At 42.3% G+C, this 17,914-nt stretch overlaps 1 long non-coding RNA gene across 1 annotated transcript in view; it reads left to right on the forward strand.

Annotated features, from left to right (window-relative positions):
• The window catches only part of LOC131511702 (uncharacterized), a 59,933-nt gene extending 43,395 nt beyond the window's left edge, over positions 1-16,538 (forward strand). The window contains exons 3-5 of the long non-coding RNA XR_009261679.1: positions 12,243-12,433; positions 15,070-15,150; positions 16,275-16,538. This is a non-coding gene — a long non-coding RNA (uncharacterized LOC131511702). The remainder of the gene's footprint in view (positions 1-12,242; positions 12,434-15,069; positions 15,151-16,274) is intronic.
• Positions 16,539-17,914: the final 1,376 nt, after the last annotated feature.

Here is a 17,914-nt window from a genome sequence, read left to right on the forward strand (position 1 = left end):
AATGAGTCTAATGGCAGCAAATCTGAATTAGTCCAACTGCCAAGGAGCAGATTATAAAACTAGTCATGTGCTTGTAAAGCAATCCCAGGTTTCGCTTTTGGAAAGCTGGATTTAAGGGTAACTAAAATCAATGCCTTGGGTCTAATGGGGGAAGAATAAAGTCTGATCTGCTTTCATCATATTAAGTTTCAAACCCGCCATCCCCAGTCTCAGTTTCAAGAAGAATTAGCTGGAAAGCTTGAGAAGGGGACACTCGGGGGTCTAGGGGAATTGACCGAGAAGGAACAACCAGCTCCTTGGGTCAAACTGCACAGAGACACGAGGGGAGCCGATGCTGCCAGTTTGATAAGCAGCCCTACTCGATTCTTCAGCTCATCAGAGTTCTGGACAGAGAGATGTATGATTTTATTATTGTTTATTCCTTGACCTAGAGCCAAAATAAGCCCCCTGAACTGAAAATCCAGCTTTGCATCTAAGGCATTTTGGTGTCTCCACTGTGGCAAAGGAAAACACTTTTTTCCCCCTGTTGCTATGTACATTGGCAAATATCCTATCCAAAGAATTGTGCTCCAAGAACTCTGGAAACACCTGCCAGCAGAAAACTTGGGAGCTTTGTTTAAACAAGTGTACCTGCCAACTTTCCAGAACTGTTGACTTTATAGGACTGAAAAACGTGGACTATTTTAAAACCTACTTGATGGATAACAGGAACTGGGCCATAGAGATGAGGCACGGAATGTGCCTAGAATCATGTTTATCTTTTTTTTTTTTTTTTTAACATTGCGTAGTCTCAGTCTTGTGCAAGGACACTGCAATGTTAATCTCCCTTTAGCACTGAGCCCACCACGTGGCTCTGAATCGAGAGAATGCTTGGGACTGAATTCAAGATATTTGGCAAAACAAGAGTTTCCAAGAAATACTGTGGTAATCCAAAGCACTAGGCTCCATGACATGCACAGGCATGGAAAAGACATCTTTTAGGTTATTATACGCATGTAGGTTCCTTTTGCATTATCTTTTAGGGCAAATTGTCAATCACCCAGTGTGGACACTCTTGAGTCTTAGAGTGTATTTGCAAGTCTGAGTCTTGCTTGGACTCAAATATAATAACAAGTTCCACTCTCATCTCCCCTGTCAAGTTAATACCATAGGTAATTGTCCAATGGGCAAGAGGCCATCTTGGGGGTACTAAATAAAGGCATTTAGATGTATACATCTTGATCGCTGGCATTAAAACATTTTGTCCTGCTCAGGACAATAGCATTTAGTGGAATTTGTTTTTCATTGCAATAGGCAGCACATGATAGTTTAAGAGTAGCTGAGCTGAAGTCAGCAAGGAAAGTATGAAGATACCATGTTATTCCCACCTTGTAAAGCATGAGGTGGTCCCACTGAACTTCGGCTTTTTCCTTGGCTGGGCATGATATGATGTTTTCTGGAGAAGACCAATGCTGCTCCTCCAAAGGCCCCTGAAGATGCTCATTTACTTTGTGTGATTGGGAGGAAGAATGTTGAAAACCTCTTCTTTGGGGTGCCCATCTTCTGGCCTGCCATGAGAGTTCTACCATTTTGAGATAGGACTTCATTCCTTTGGATGAAGTCTCCTCAGGACAGTCACTTTGTTTCTTGGATCCTCAGTGTCCTCACCTATAAAATTGGGTTTAAATTATGTATCACTTAGCTGTCACCATGATAAATGCTTTACACTGAGGGTTTATAGGTTGTTTCTGCCTCCCCTGCCATTGGCTAAGGCAAGTCACATGACCAACGCCAAAGTCAAGAAGTGTAGAAATACACTGCATCTATGAAAAGGCAATGGTAAGAGTGTGGTACAAGGAGAGAACTGAAGTTAGTAATTCAACCTACCAGAGACTGGTTCAGTGGGTTCTAAACTGAGGTTTTTGCAGCTGAAAAAGAGATTTCTCAAATATGATCTGTTGCAGAATCCCAAAATGAAAAAGAAAATGTATTTAAAGCTATAATTATTCTGTAGGTCCTCTAGGGAACTCCTTAAACATTAGTTTTCAAACATTAGTGCATATAATTATCATGGTGTGAGTTTGGAAACATTAAGGTCCTGATACCCTCTGTGACATTCTGATTTAGTGGAACTGAGCTGGGGGTCTGGGAAATCCCATTTTGTTTTTTAAATTTTTTTTTTTTAACGTTTGTTTATTTTTGAGACAGAGAGAGACAGAGCATGAACGGGGGAGGGGCAGAGAGAGAGGGAGACACAGAATCGGAAGTAGGCTCCAGGCTCCGAGCCATCAGCCCAGAGCCCGACATGGGGCTCGAACTCACGGACCATGAGATCGTGACCTGAATTGAAGTCGGACGCTCAACCGACTGAGCCACCCAGGCGCCCAGAAATCCCATTTTTAATAAAACCCTCCAGATTATTCAGAGGCAAGGGCTCTGTGGAGCCTAATGACTCTAGGATCCCAGGATTCTAAGCAGCACCTCTATTTTGACAGGACATAGAGTGTCAGGTACCAACATGGTTTTACTGAGTCATGTTATGTATGTCAGCTGAGATATATTACAGTTTCTTTCCCGGTTGATGCATTTGGCAGGGACAGCAAATCCACAAGCCAATGCAAATAGAAAAGGTGGAAACAGGAAGGGAGCAAAGGCATTTTATCATGGTCGTTGTTTACAACAACAATTCTAAACAGTAAATGTGGGCGCTGATTTTAAATATTGCTTCCAGAAGCTCAGAGTTAATCAGCAGTTATCCCAGGCAGTGAAAAACTCAAGCAAAACCTTAGTTATTTGATATAACAGTTAGTGTTCCACTGGAGAAACATAGCCAGTAGGATATCTATCTGTCATCTGTCTATCATCTATCTATTCATATCTATCTATCGACCTATCGACCATCCATTGATCTATCATCTATCTATATTATCTATTATGTATCTATCAATCAGCTTATTCAATTAGCAGTTGTTGGGGCTGGCTCTACATGTTAGAATTCCTTGGAACAGGCCATGCTGTCAGGAAGGACAGGCTGGAAGTCTTGGACAGGAGTTGAAACCTGAGTCTACAAGCAGGATTTTTCCTCTTCCAGGGAAACCTCAGTTCTGCCCTTAGATTCTTTTAACTGATTCAATCAGGCCCAACCAGATTATAGGGGGTAATCTCCTTTACTTAAAGTCAACTTATTGTAGATGTTAATCAGATCTACAAAAATACCTTCAGAGCAACACCTGGATTAGTGTTTGATTGAACACCTGAGTACAACTCAGCCAAACCAAACAGACACTTAAAACTGAGCATCACAACTGAAGATTCCTCTTCTAGCTATTTTCCATCTTTGTGTGTCATCTATATTCTTACTTAACATTTTTAAGTGAACTCATTGCCCTCCTCATTTTAGCTTTTCCTAAGCAGTGATTACTATGAAATTACTGATTTGATTTGCTAGTTGTGGAGATTATAAAAATAAAATTAATTATAACTATTAAAAGAGTTAAATAATTTAGCACACCCTCGTGGAAATGCTATATCATCAAACCACCTGTCAGAAGGCTTTGCAACAAAGATGGAATTTTAATGCATCAAAGAAAGTCTTGAGCCAGTTACTTACCTAGGCATGGCAAAATCCAGGAAGATGTTTCCTGATGGACAACATCTTGGGAAAATCTGGTGTGTAAGTACCCAGGGCTTGGCAGTGAGACAGCTGTGTTGAGGAGGAAGGATGGAAGAATGCTGAGGGCTTTTGGACAATTTCATATATTTTTGAGGAATGACTTTAGCCTCCTGTATTATAACTTTCAGGAGGCAATGTTGCAAAGAACTTGAAATAATTGATTTCATCAAACTAAAGAGACTGAAGATGAAGAAGAACTAATCTTTGCCCTTACCACTCCTACAGTCTAGCGGTGAAGAGAAATAGCAAAAGGTGATTGTAGACCGATATGGAATATGTTGCTGAAGACCCACAGGGGTGATGAGTAAAGGAGTAGAGCACTCGGGAGAGGCTGCCTGGAGAAGAGGGTGTCTGAGTTGAGGTTCAAAGAGTAGTAGGAATTAACTTGGTGAATAGGTCTGAGAGATGGGGTAGGGGGAGCATTCCATGTAATGTGGAAGCATGAAAGAAGTCACAGACTTGAACTTGCATAGTGTGTGTGTGTGTGTGTGTGTGTGTGTGTGTGTCTAGGGGATAGGACTAGGAATAACTTCAATAAAGGTAAATATAGTCAAAACAGGGTTACCACGCTGCACAACTCCAGCATTCCCCAGGAACAAAGACCTTAGTTCCCACTGTAGAGTCTGCAAGGACATAGGTGCCTGAGGCACAAATCATGGAGGTTGGAGTAGTAGGAGGTGGTGGTGGAGAGGTAGGTAGGCAGAAATTAGATCATCATGAGTTCTTAATTCTATGATAAAGAATATGGCCTTGGGCAATCAGGCTACAGGGTAATGCTGGATTTCCCAATGGTCGGATCAAGCATATACTTAAGAAATCAACGGATCAGGAGAAGAAAACAATTTTATTTTGAAATGATTTGTAAAATTTGTAAGAGCAAAAGTAGCCATTTTAGAAAAAAAATCCCAAAGCATTGGGTTTTCTTATATTTATTTAATGTTTTAGTATTGCTTTTGTTTTTAAATTACATATGGGAGGATGGAGCTAGGCAGGAGGCAGCATAATGTTGTCCATGTTTTGGACAACTAAGCGTTTTCAGATCTTGCTGTTGATGATGTTGATGATGTTGATGTTGTTGATGTTGCTTTTGAAGACTGTTACTATGAAAAAAATGAAGGAGGGAGAACCTGGGTGACCAGGGTTAGATGCCTTGTTTTGGTATTAGATGAAATAGAATAGTGTTTTGCTTTTGTTTTTACCTTCGCTGACCTCTGTGTAATGTATACAACAGCATCTTGATATTACAAAGTTTCAAAATTATTAGAAGAAAAATATACTAAATCAAAGTTCCTGACAGGAAACACATGACACATTCAAATGAAAAAATTCAGGGCAATTTACCAAAGTCATCATTTACTGAAGAGGGTAGGGCAATTACTTTGGGTTAAGGGAAACCAACAGGGAATATTCTGAGACTAGCAACGGTAGGAAGCCGTTAGGAACCCATAGAGTAAAGGGCCAATGGCTGGGAGTAGTAAACCAAATCCTGAGATCCTAGATGCAGTTGTTGTTTTTTTTTTTTTTGTTGTTGTTGTTGTTGTTGTTTGTTTGTTTTTAGTTTTTTCTTCTTATTAAGTTTATTTATTTGGAGAGAGAGAGCATATGCAGATGGGGGAGGGGCAGAGAGAGAATCCCAAGCAGCCTCTGAGCTGTCAGTGGAGAGCCAGATCCCGCAACAGAACTTACAAGCTGTGAGGTCATGACCTGAGCAGAAACCAAGAGTCAGATGCTTAACTGACCGAACCACCCAGGTGCCCCTAGATGTAGTTGTAAGAGGCCAACAGAACTGGAGCTGTGACCTTTGGGTAGAAGCACAGAACCAACATGGAGAAAGCCAGCATGGAGAAAGCCAGGAGAAGAAACAACTTGTGCTCATTCTCCTCTTGCCTTCTAGATTTCTGACGATGCCTCCTGAGTTGAGTTGACCAAACTCAAACAGAGCCAGGGGAAAAGGTTGTCCAGCAATGAATCCATAACAGTCAATTTCCACTACAGAAAACAGGATGAAGAATGGATAGCCAAGTGGGACTGGAGAGGTGAACAGAAAATAGCTAGCCAAGGCATACACAGCAAGCAAACATTTAAATAAGTATTTACCTTCTACATGAGGTGTCAGCAAAACATGGGCCATATCCATTCTGCAGCCTGTTTTGGGAAATAATTTTTTATTGGAACACAACCATGCTCATTTATTTACATATCTTCGGTGGCTCCCTTTGTGCTACAATGACAGGGCTGAGCAGTGGGTACAGAGACTATCTGGTCTGTGAATCTGAAAATATTCATTTTATGGCCTTTTACTCAAAACCTTTGCCAACTCCTGTTCTACATAATAAAAAGTAGGCCTTCCCCTTCGTAAAAGTGTTTCATAGTAATAACAACATACACGCCAAGAAGTGCCCTCCTTTTCTGACCTCTGTCATCACTAAATGTGTATTATTTTCAGTCTTGATTTTTTTTTTTTTTTTTTTTAAATTTTTTTTTCAACGTTTTTAATTTATTTTTGGGACAGAGAGAGACAGAGCATGAACGGGGGAGGGGCAGAGAGAGAGGGAGACACAGAATCGGAAACAGGCTCCAGGCTCCGAGCCATCAGCCCAGAGCCTGACGCGGGGCTCGAACTCACGGACCGCGAGATCGTGACCTGGCTGAAGTCGGACGCTTAACCGACTGCGCCACCCAGGCGCCCCAGTCTTGATTTTTTAATGAACTGAAGCTATGTTTTTATTTTTATTTTTTATTTATTTATTATTTTTTTTTAAATGATTTGCCCAAAGTCATATGGGCTTTTTTTTTTTTTTAAGTTTATTTATTTTTGAGACAGAGAGAGACAGAGCATGAACGGGGGAGGGTCAGAGAGAGGGAGACACAGAATCTGAAACAGGCTCCAGGCTCTGAGCCATCAGCCCAGAGCCCGACGCGGGGCTCGAACTCACGGACCGCGAGATCGTGACCTGAGCTGACGTCGGATGCTTAACCGACTGAGCCACCCAGGTGCCCCTGAAGCTATGTTTTTATATAAATAAGTAAATAAATAGAAAATGCATTTGAAATAAACAGAAGTAACTAGCAAATCTAGACTGACATGTTTATGGTAGCCTTCCTAATTTACCTGGTTGCTCAGATGTGTTTTTTTTCTTTTTCTTTCTTTTTTTTTTTTTTTGTTTTTTGGTTGTTTTTGTTTCTGAGAGAGAGAGAGAGAGAGAGCACACACACACGCGCGCGCACACACACACGCACACACACGTGGGGAGGGGCAGAGGGAGAGGGTGAGAGAGATTCCACACCTAGAGTGGAGCCCAATGTATGTAGGGCTCTATCTCAGGATTGTGAGATCATGACCTGAGATGAAATCAAGACTCAGATGCTTAACTGACTGAGCCACCCAGGTGCCCCAAGTCTGGTCATTTTAAAAGCATTATTCCAAATGTATACAAAATATATATATTTTTACATATATAAACTATCTGGGATGCCTGGGTGGCTCAGTTGGTTAAATGTCTGACTCTTGATTTTGGCTCAGGTCATGATCTCACAGTTCATGAGATCGAGCCCTGTGTAGGGCTCAGTGCTGATAGCGTGCAGCCTGCTTGGGATTCTTTCTCTCCCTCTCTCTCTGTCCCTCCCCTGCTCACATGCAGGCATGCTTTCTCTCTCCCTCTCTCTCTCTCTTTCTCTCTCTCTCTCTCAAAATTAAATAAGCTTAAAAAAAAATTGACCTGACTCAAGTATATGATTACTTACGTGCAATTGTCATGGTGAGAGAGAAGGAGAGAGAGATAAATGTAAAGAAAAATTGAAAGAAATGTTGTAGATTTTCACATCAAGGGTCATAGTAGGTTCACCTGTGACTTGTTTCCAAGTGATTTTTTTACCCTGTTGTCTTGTTAATGAATTTATATCAAAACTCTTAGGTGCTGCTCTTATAAATTATGGCTTGGATCTTTCTGCTACTGTTCCATTCCACATTTCCACAAAATTTCCACCAGGATTTATTCTGCGCTCTGGAATAGCAAAGACTATACTTGAAGTTAGAAAGTGCACCATATAGCTTTTCTTCAGTAACTGCTGGCAGCAGCAGTGAAGGAGAAGGAGAACAAAAGACAATGGAAAGGAAAGAAATGTTTAACACAGTAATATACTGCCTCCTATAAATGTGTATAAAGACCGAATTCTTTTAAACTATATGTAAAAAAATTACATGTCAAAAAACACCATAATGAAGTCAAAGTACAAGTTGAAAAACGAATATATATGTTTATGTGGGTGTGTATTTGCCACTCATAACACCAAATTTCAATAAATGAATGAGAAGGAACAAATCGATAGTCAGAAAAAATGGAACACAAGTGGCACTCACATTATGGGAAAACGCTCATTTTTATTTGTAATAAGAGAAGTCTGAAACAAAATTATGAGGTGGCATTTTTCATCTTTCTCGCTAATGCGGTTTGATTACACACACCTATGGGATCAGGCATGCTCGTGCATTGCAATATATGAGTGTGAATGGTTACATCCTTAATGGAAAAAATTTAGCAATTTTTTGGCATTATAAATGGTATACAGTTTGAACCCATGGATTCTGCTTCCAGAAATCCTGCTAGGATTCTATATGTGAGAAATGATGTGGGTGCCATAACCAACAATACATGCATTATTCACTGTTCCATTATGTGTTAGAGCACAAGATTGGTATCAATTAATGAGATCTAGAAAATTGGTTAACAAATCAGGAATGCAAAGAATAAAGGTAAGTCAGCACATAGATCCACACTCCTAAAATGGCCCCCAAAAAGGTGTGGTGTTTTCAACACGCCATTCTCTATTTGAAGGTCGTGAACCTTTGCCTTAGTAAAAGTTACAAAGAATGCAAAATTAAGAAGCTATTAAAAAATACAGCATCTCTATCGAAATGGAATGATCTTGAAGATATATGCTATACAATCCAGCAGGATGCCCATACAAGGGAGTCTGGGTGGTGAATTTCTTAGGAATCAGCCTCCTGAAGGCACTGAGCAGGACAGAGAAGACTGAGGAATAACTCTAGTAGGGCGATTATTATCATTAAGCATGCCTCTCACAGTATTGTTGCCACAAAGATCAAAATGGGCAAAATACTTTGAAAAGCACAACATGTGATATGACCGAAAGACCTATTTATTAACCTGTTGGATCCACTCATGGCGCAAGCTCCTTGTTGGTTCCAGGTCAGACTTAATTTTCATCTGTCAGTTACTTGACGAGAGACATAACTTGAAATGCTTGCAGAAGGAAAAAAAACAAGAGTTTTGAGTAAGACCATCTACTACATGTCAGTGTTTAAAAACACCGAGCTCCAATCATTCTGTCCTCGACTCAGAAAGGGGGTGGGGGAAGGTCACAATAAAAAAGTACAAGTAAATGATGTGTCATCTTGTTGTTTCTTTGGGTTTAGACTGTCATAGACAAAAATCATCTACCTTTACCTCTTAACCCCAAATCAAATCTTGGGTGGGAACTTTCTCAAATGCTAGATTTACCATGAAGCATGTTTTGACCTCCCCCAGATCTGGAAAATCACCTCTCATTTTCCTGAATTCCCCTAGCACTTTACTTTGTATTCCTTACACACTATATCTCATCTTATACTCTGTAACTTTGTCATGTAGGAACTGGGAGGTCCATTGCACAGAGGAAGTAAGCCCTGATTTATTCACCTTTGTGAGTTATCTTGTAAAATGACATCACAGTGCCAGATACTTAGCAGGTATTATGGGCTGAATTTGTGTCCCCCTACTATTCATATGTTGAAACCCTAACCCCCAGCATCTCAGCATGTGACTGTATTTAGAGATGAAGACTTTCAGGAGGTAATTAAGTTAAAATGAGGCCTTTTGGGTGGGCCCTATCCAATCTGACTGGTGTCCTTATAAGAAGAGGACATAGCACACACAAACAGACACAAGGGGGGCCAGGTGAGGACACGGTGAGAAGCTGGCCACCTGCAAGCCCAGGAGAGAAACCTCAGAAGAATGCAAAATCTGCTGACACCTTTATCTCGGAGTTCCAGCCTCAGGAACTATGAAAAAATAAGTTGTTGTTCAAGCCACCAGGTCTGTGTCATTTTGTTTGACGGCCCCAACACACTAATACAGTAGGTATTCAAATAAATATGACTTGTCATACCCTACTGAGCTCAGCTACCAAGTCATACCATACCAGTCTACACTTGACTGGAACTCAATTTATTTAACTCCTGGAAAGGATATTTCTGAAACAAACAAAGCTAGAGAATGTACTTGCCATTGAAAGAAAGTTGGTAGAATTAATCCATAATGGGCATTCTGTAAAGGTAAGAAGGTTGAGAATTTAAGAATTTGTACCAGAATCGGATAGCCTCTTGATCAAACATCAGCACCACTGTTTGTTTTATTGACTGTGGGTAAGTTATTTTAGCTTTCTATGCCACAACTCCACAACTTTCACATCGGTACAATGGGCGTAATGGTAATTTTCTACTTCATGGGGTTTTTGTGAATATTAAATAAGTCCATGCGAAATGTTCAGAACAGTTCTCCACCACAGAAAGCACTCAAACTTTCTTTTTTAAAAGCTCTTATTGGCTAAAGCTAGTTATGAACTAGGGTGATGATGGCAGCCTCTCTGAAAAGAGCAAATAAATCAGAGTCTGTCTTAGATGACCATATAATTGACAAACGCTGTCTCCTATTCTGACTTACATCCTCAGAATCAGAGAGGAGTTCATAGTTACGGAATCAGAGCCACAACAGCTTAAGGAAGTGGGGTGACAAGAGAGTAGACTTCTTTGGTGCCATTTTACTTAAGAATAGGTGTCCCTTTACAGTTGACTTTCAAGACCATTGACAAATATGTACCCAATACTCACAAGCAGAGAGTTCTGGTGTGACTTGTGGTATAAGTGTCAGTTTCCAAATGACAGTCATTATTTAAATAGGATCTCCCTACCAGAAAAATGAAGAGGATTCTGGGTCATTTCTAGAGCAGTATCGCTCTATTGATCTAAACATCAGTCAGTTTTATGATGAATCATAACCAAAAGGCAGACAACTGGATATCCAGGCATCCTGGGGGTTATTTACGGTCCTGAGCCCTGAATCCATAGAAGGCAGGGCTGATATGGGAAGCTGATATTACCCACCAATATTCCATGCTGATGTTGCCTTTCCTGGAAAGCTCTAGATGGTTGGGAAATATGACGACCAGCAAGGACCTCAGACACTGCCTCATTCTAGAATTTGCATTAGTGGGCTTCTCTTTATCTTGGGGGGTGAAGTGTCTCATTGAAAGTCATGACCCGATCTCAGTGAGGCCTGGATGACTCAGCCAATTAAGTGTCTGGCTTTTGATTTTGGTTCATGTCATGATCTTACGGTTCATGAGTTTGAGCTCTGCATCGGGATCTGTGTTGACAGCTTGGATCTGGCTTGGGATTCTCTCTCTCTCCCTCTCTCTCTCTGCCTCTGCCTCACGTGTGCTCTCTCTCTCTGTCTCTTAAAAATAAATAAATAAACCTTAAAAAAAGCCACAACCTGATCTCTAAACAGAGAAAAAAAATGGTATGTTCCTCAGTCTCCTCTGTAAAGTAGAAATACCCGTAACATCCCAATCACAAAATTGTTATCTCTCATGAAATAATAAGGTATTCGGGCATTCAGAACAACAATACCTAGTGCATGTGCATGCATTCACATGTACGTGCGCACACACACACACACACACACATGCACATTTTCTCTTTTTCTCTTTCTCCAAAAACATCAATTCCCACTCCTTTCCAGTTTTTCTTTCTATAGGGGTGATAACTTCAGAATAACGGCTTTCATTTATCGAGCCCTTATTATGTGCCGTGTTCTATTTGATTTTCATAACAACTTTGCAGGGTACATGGTGTCTCTGTGGCATAGATGTGTCTCAGAAAAAGTGAGGAATTTGCCCAAGCTCTCACTGTTGGTGAGTTGTGACGCTGGGATTTGAATCCAAGCTTGCCTGGTAACGGCACCACCCACTTTCCGTATTGCCACTTCGATACTTCACAGGAAAGTTTGCATCAAGTTCATCTCATTTATTTATTGAGCCATGAGGACCTTGTCACTTGGTCTAAGCCGGCGCTCATGGTTCTCAGTTCTTTAAGATGAACAACAGGCTTTTCCCATAATAGAGATCGGCATGGAGGGCATGACCCATTTTTCTCTCTTGCATCAAGACTGGCTATTTTACTGGTGGAAGACATGACTCTGTACAACACGAACATCTGGCAACGTCTCTGCTTCGTGGCTCCAGCTGGGACTGGAGAGTGGCAGGCATTCAGTTTCTTCCATCTTGCCTCTGACAGGGATGTGGTTGGGCTGTGAATCACTATTTTAACACTTGCACACAGATGTGTGAGGGTGGACGATACAGGAGTCTGAAGTGGAGTATGAAGAACAGACTGCTAGAGGTGTTGGAAGCTCTCCAAAGTCTCCCAGAAAGCACAGTGGCTCAGGACTTCCAGCTGAAGGTCAGGAACAGTTGCCAGTGAAACAAAGGGTCTACAGCATCACTCTGATCTCTGTTTTCCTTTTACCAGTCCCCATGGGTGTTGCTGCCAGCAGCTCACAATTGAACGCCTCTTCAGAGAATTGTCCTTGGGCCGTTGGAGCTGCCTAGCCCGGCAGGGTCTGGGACTTATGCCCTGACTCCCTCTGTCATCACTCGGGGCACACCAGAGCCAATGACTGGCCAGTGCAGGACTCACAAGACTCACTCTCTCATCTCAAGGTAGGACAGACTTTATGGTACAGTTTACCCTCAGGGGTTCCCTGTGAGACCAGAATGAGACTAGACACAACCTGAAACCACTTCTGTGCCTAGATTCTTCTCCTCCCCTGTCTCACTCTTCTCACTTTCTGGCAGGTTTCTCTTGGAAGCTCTCTTTCATAAGTCACCTGCATAAAAATCCCCATCTCAGGGTCTGCTTTCTAGGGTCTAAAGAATTGTCAGGAGCTAGATGACAGCACCGGCAGAGGAAAGATGTAAGGACTATACAGTAGGGACCACCAGGCTGAGAGGAGGAGGACAAGTGCTGTTTTGACGTCATCCTAGAGAGATGACAGACCCTCTCTAGTATGTTTGTAAGATGGTCGTGACTCTGTATGTGGCTATGGGTGGTGAGGGCAGAGAGGGGGCGAGAGGGAGGGAGAAGAAGAGGACCCAAGAAACTCTTCCACAATTCCTGAATTCTCGAAGAATTACTCCCTCCCCCAACTCTGAGAGATCAATAATCCTTCTTTGACTATTTCCAGAGAGAGTTACACACGCCCAAGTCTAGGCCTTGAATCCTGTTATATTCTTCATTCTCTGAGGAGGCGGGGGAGGATGCATTGTTAGACTAGGCTGTTCCAAGTGTGAGGGGCCTCCTGCCCTGGCACAGTTATTGTCTTTTCTTTTCTACCTGGGCATGGAGGGGAACCCTTGACTCTGGCAGCCATGCAACACTGGGGACCCTCGGGGCCTGGAAGAGAGAGATAGATCCCCAAATCTTTAGAGACAACCAGAGACACTTAATTTCTTTATTCAACCTCAAAATATTTACCTAGCATCAGACATTGTTCTAGACCTTGAGAACCCAAAGGTGGACAAGGTAAGTTGAGCTCTGTCCCTATGGAGATGATGATCCAGAACAGGAGACAAAGAAGTAATCAGGGAAGCTCCATCCAAGGGCTCTGTGCTGTAATCGGTGACCCAGTGTGCTGTGGGAACTTGGAAGAGCAGCAGCTTTACAGATTTGGGGGTGAGGTGGGGACACCTTCCCAGAAACCTGACCCTGAAGCTAAGGACAAGCTGGAGCTGCCTAGTCAAAAAAAAAAAAAAAAAAAAAAAAAAAAAAGAAAAGAAAAAAGAAGAAAAAAAAAGGTGGGGGATATATTTTTGCATGAGCAGGAGGGAACTCTAAGCAAAGATCGGGAAGCAAAGAAAGCTGGGGATTTCACAAGGCCAGAGGAAGTTGAGAATGTTTAGAGCACAGAAGCAGAGGTCATACTGGCAGGTGCACGGATCATTTTGAAAGCCAAGTTAAGGAACTTGGGTTTTACCATATGAGCAATGGGTGGGCATCAATAAATTCTTAACATGAAGAATGCATATACTATTTTTAGAGAGATCACTGTGGCTTTTTCATGAAGAGTAGAAAAAGAAAATAAGTTAGAAAGTTCTTAGCACAGCTTAGGAAAGAAGGGGGTGGGGAGGGAAAAAGAGAGAGAGAGAGACAGAGAGAGAGAGAGAGAGAGTAGTGGCCCGAGCTGGACAAGAGATAGTATAGAGATAAAATTTCCTTAGAAGGTCAGATAAACAGGACTGGATGATTTGGTGTTGAAGCAGAGGCAAAGAAGCGAGGGAGAGCAAGTAATCAAGCTGATTTTGTGGTTTGGGGTTTGATGGTAGGGCCATTCATCAGAAGAGGAAACAACAAATAAGAGAAGATTGGTGGAGGAAATGAATCCGGTTTTGGAACAATATGACTTTGAAGGATCTGTAGAACATCCTAGAGGACAGTTGCATTTATGGTTCTAGAGCCTAAGAGAGAATTCTGGGCTTTACATCTAAATGTGGGAGTCCCTGGGATAAAGACCATAGCTGGTACATGGGTTTAGGTGAGAATATCCAGGGAGAATGTGTAAGAACAAGAAGGTAAGAGGGCCTAGGTCTAAAACCTGAGTGATCACTAGACCTCCAAAGAAATATCTACACCAAGACTATTCAAAGACTGGGGCATTGTCTCGGTGGTGGATAAGATGGTCATAGCAATGATGATGATAATGATATTAACCACTAATTGTTCCTGAATGCTTACTATTTGTTATACGCCTTATAGATTCTTCTCTCAGTTTTATGAGGTATGCATTATCATTATTCCCACGTTACAGACAAGAATACAGATTCAGAGAGGTTGCATAACTTGCTGGAGTCCACATGGCTTGGAAAGAGCAGAGCTGGGGTCCCCATCCAGGCCTGTCTTTTCAGGGCTCTCACTTGCCATGTTTTTAATGGAGGTCTCAGATACAACCCCAAGACTTTCCAAATCTCAGTGCGTGGATTAAATTAGACACACTGCCCTCTGGGGGTAGATTTAAGTGCAATCTGATTTTGTCAAAAGTGTTAATGAGCTATTCATGCTACTGATAATAACTAGTAGTCAGAATATTGCCTGTGTGAGTTGTCCCAATTCCTCATGAGTGTTAGGGACAGAAGATAGAACATCACAGCCCTCTAGAAAAGGAGGGCTAAAGGGCACCTCAGAACATCTCATCACAACCTCCTCTACAGCCGAGAAAGCGCAAGTCTCAGGTCACTCAAGAGCATAAAGCAAATGCCAGGGTCTTTTGGGGCTCCTTTCACTACGATCTTATTTTTTTTAGTTTCTCACAGCAGAAAAGTATGCCCCCCGTGCCCTGTTCTGGCACCCTGGAGAAATGAGAAGCCTCAGGTCAAGCCAGAAGGTAGGCTGGGCATCACTATCCCCAATCCTGAGTACTGTCTGCATTGCCTTCCTCTGAGTACATGACATACTCATGCAGGGGGAGAGGGCATGTTTTCTGAGCCCACATGTCTGGGCACAGCACGTGCTTGGGCTTCCTGTCCCATGTGCACTGAAGTTGGATCTCATTTCTATTTCTCTTGTGAGCTGTTTGCACTTTTGGGTAAGGCAGACTTATTTGGAATCAGTTGTAGCTGCCAGTTATGGGAACGTTCATGACACTTCTCTGTGGGACAGCCATCTGAGAGGGAACCCAGGGTCACAATTGTGCTGTCTCCTGTAGACTTTGAATAGACGTTGTCAGGGGCAAAGTATGTGTGTGTGCCCTGGAAATTCTCCCTCTGCCGTCCCATCTGATCCAGGCGAGGGTGGCCTCTGTTGGCAACCTGGGAACACAGGACATAATGCCATTCAGGCACCAGGTCTTCCCAAATGTAAATTTCAGCTAATGTCTCAAAGTTGGGAGGAAAAGCAAGAAGGAAATGAGCATTTACTGCATCTACTATGGGTGGGCCTGAGACACCTCTTTGCATAAATAACTTCTTTGAATCCTCACAAGATACTTACAAAATGAACCTTATTGATCTAATTTTTCAGACAAGAAAATAGAGGCTCAGAGAAGTAATTTGCTTGGATCAAAAGCAAGCAGTGTCCCTGCCCTCCTAATCTTGTTTCCTCTAAGTGGCTTTCTGTATTTTGGGCAGTCTCCACCCTCTTACATTTGCGAGGGCTTTTGAGTTTGCAAAGCACCACTATTTCTCTTATCACCATTTGGATGGTATTATCACCATTTCATAAACAAGGAAACTGAAGTGCATAGAGATGAAGATTTTGCTTGAGAACATACCTCTTACAAATGGGGCAACCAGAGTTGGAAACTGGATCTTCTAACAGCTTTGAAATAGCCAGTGTATGGGGAAGACACTCCATGAGTGGAATATTCTCCCACTTATTCCCTGATGCCCATGTGCCCAAAGAGCTCTTTTTCATCCTTCAAGCCCCAAAGCATGATCATCATACACATTTATGAAACACTTACTGCATACCTGCTGCTCTTATGTATGCTTTCACTTGTTTGCTCCCCAGAGTCACCGTGTGAGATAGACACCTTCAGTGTCCCCATTTGACAGATGAGGAAGTTGAGCCTGGAGAGATTCAGAACTTACTGAGGTCACACAGCCGATCAGGGGCCGAGCTGGGCTTTAAACCCAGGCAGAACTACTCAATATACTGGACTCTTTATTCTACACGTGCAGCCTCTCAGATGGTGTCCTTATTGTTTGGGATGTCTGTCCTCATTCCCCACTCCTGTTCTGCTTCCTTTGCCCTTCTTAAATAAACTCATTGTTGAAAATATATTATTTCATTGAATTCATTTACTTGTATCTCTCTTTACCATTGCACTGTGAGCTCCCTGGGGACAGGAACCACATCTTACTTATGGGTTTAACTGCTAGTGTTTGTCATGGTGCCTGGTGAGAAATGGCGAACTAAAAGTTGCTGGCTTCCAATGGAAGGATGTGCTAGCAGGTGTCATGGCTACAATGTTATAGCTTTCCAGAATGTGTTTTCTCTTATATTGAACAAAGTCATTCTATCTTGATAACCTCTCCCATTGTCTTACTGTTTTTGTTTATTTGTTTTCATTTAGTGGTTCCCCCCCCCCCCCCCCCCCCCCCGCTGAGAGTGTGAGGAGATGTTTGGGGTCACTGTTACCTTTTAGTGGGCGCGGATGTGGAATGCTGCTATGGACTGAATGTTGTGTCTGCCTCAAATTCATATGTTGAAAACCTAATCCCAAATGTGATAGTATTTGGAGATGGAATCTTTGGGAGGGGATTAGGTTTAGATAATATCAAGGGTAGACTCCCCCTTGATGGGATTAGTGTCCTTATAAGAAGAGGAAGAGACACCAAAGCTTACTCTGATTGCCACAGGAGGACACAGCAAGAACGTGGCTGCTGACAAACTAGGAGTAAGGCTCTCACTAGACATTGGCACCTCGATCTTGCATTTTCCAGCCTCCAGAACTACGAGAAATAAATGTGTACTGTTTAACGCACACCATCTACAGTATTTTGCTATGGCAGCTCAGGCAGACTAAAACAGAGTTTATAATCTTCCAGTGTAATGTGCAGGACAGTCCCACATGATTGAGATTTTTTCTACCGTGAATACCAAAGGGCTCCTATTCTAAACACTGGTCATTAGATCCATATATTTGTACCTGGACGATGGTCCCTTAGGCCAAAACATCTGGTCAAGCTGAACTTCTTCAGGGCTTATGGAAGGCTACTGAAAAATCCCAGGTTTCTCTGAGAAAGGAAGGAAAAGATGGGTAAAGCCAGCCTGAGACAGAAGTCAAAGGTCCCAGCATCTTTCTTAAGAAAGTTCTTCACTATCCTCTCAAATAGGTCGTATCTGCAGTTCTGCTGGGGAGCACTGGTATTAGAAGACTGGTATTCCAAGACTAGCTGGGGAAAGGCGATCCCTTGGGCTTACATAACCTGCAGTCAAAAAGACACTCCTTTGAGAGAAGAGCGGAGCACCATGTTACCTGTGCCCCACATACCTCACTAGTGTCTAAAGGATACTAATATCTTCCTAATTATAGTTAGCCACATTTGTCTCCTTCAAGAACCTCTGGGACCTCAGAGTCGTTCATGTACGGAAAAGAGGGGTCCCTGCCATGGTAACAAAATGTCTGTGACGTGACTAGGTGATTG

Source organism: Neofelis nebulosa, chromosome 5 (genome assembly GCF_028018385.1).
Source record: "Neofelis nebulosa isolate mNeoNeb1 chromosome 5, mNeoNeb1.pri, whole genome shotgun sequence".
Lineage (NCBI taxonomy): Eukaryota > Metazoa > Chordata > Mammalia > Carnivora > Felidae > Neofelis > Neofelis nebulosa.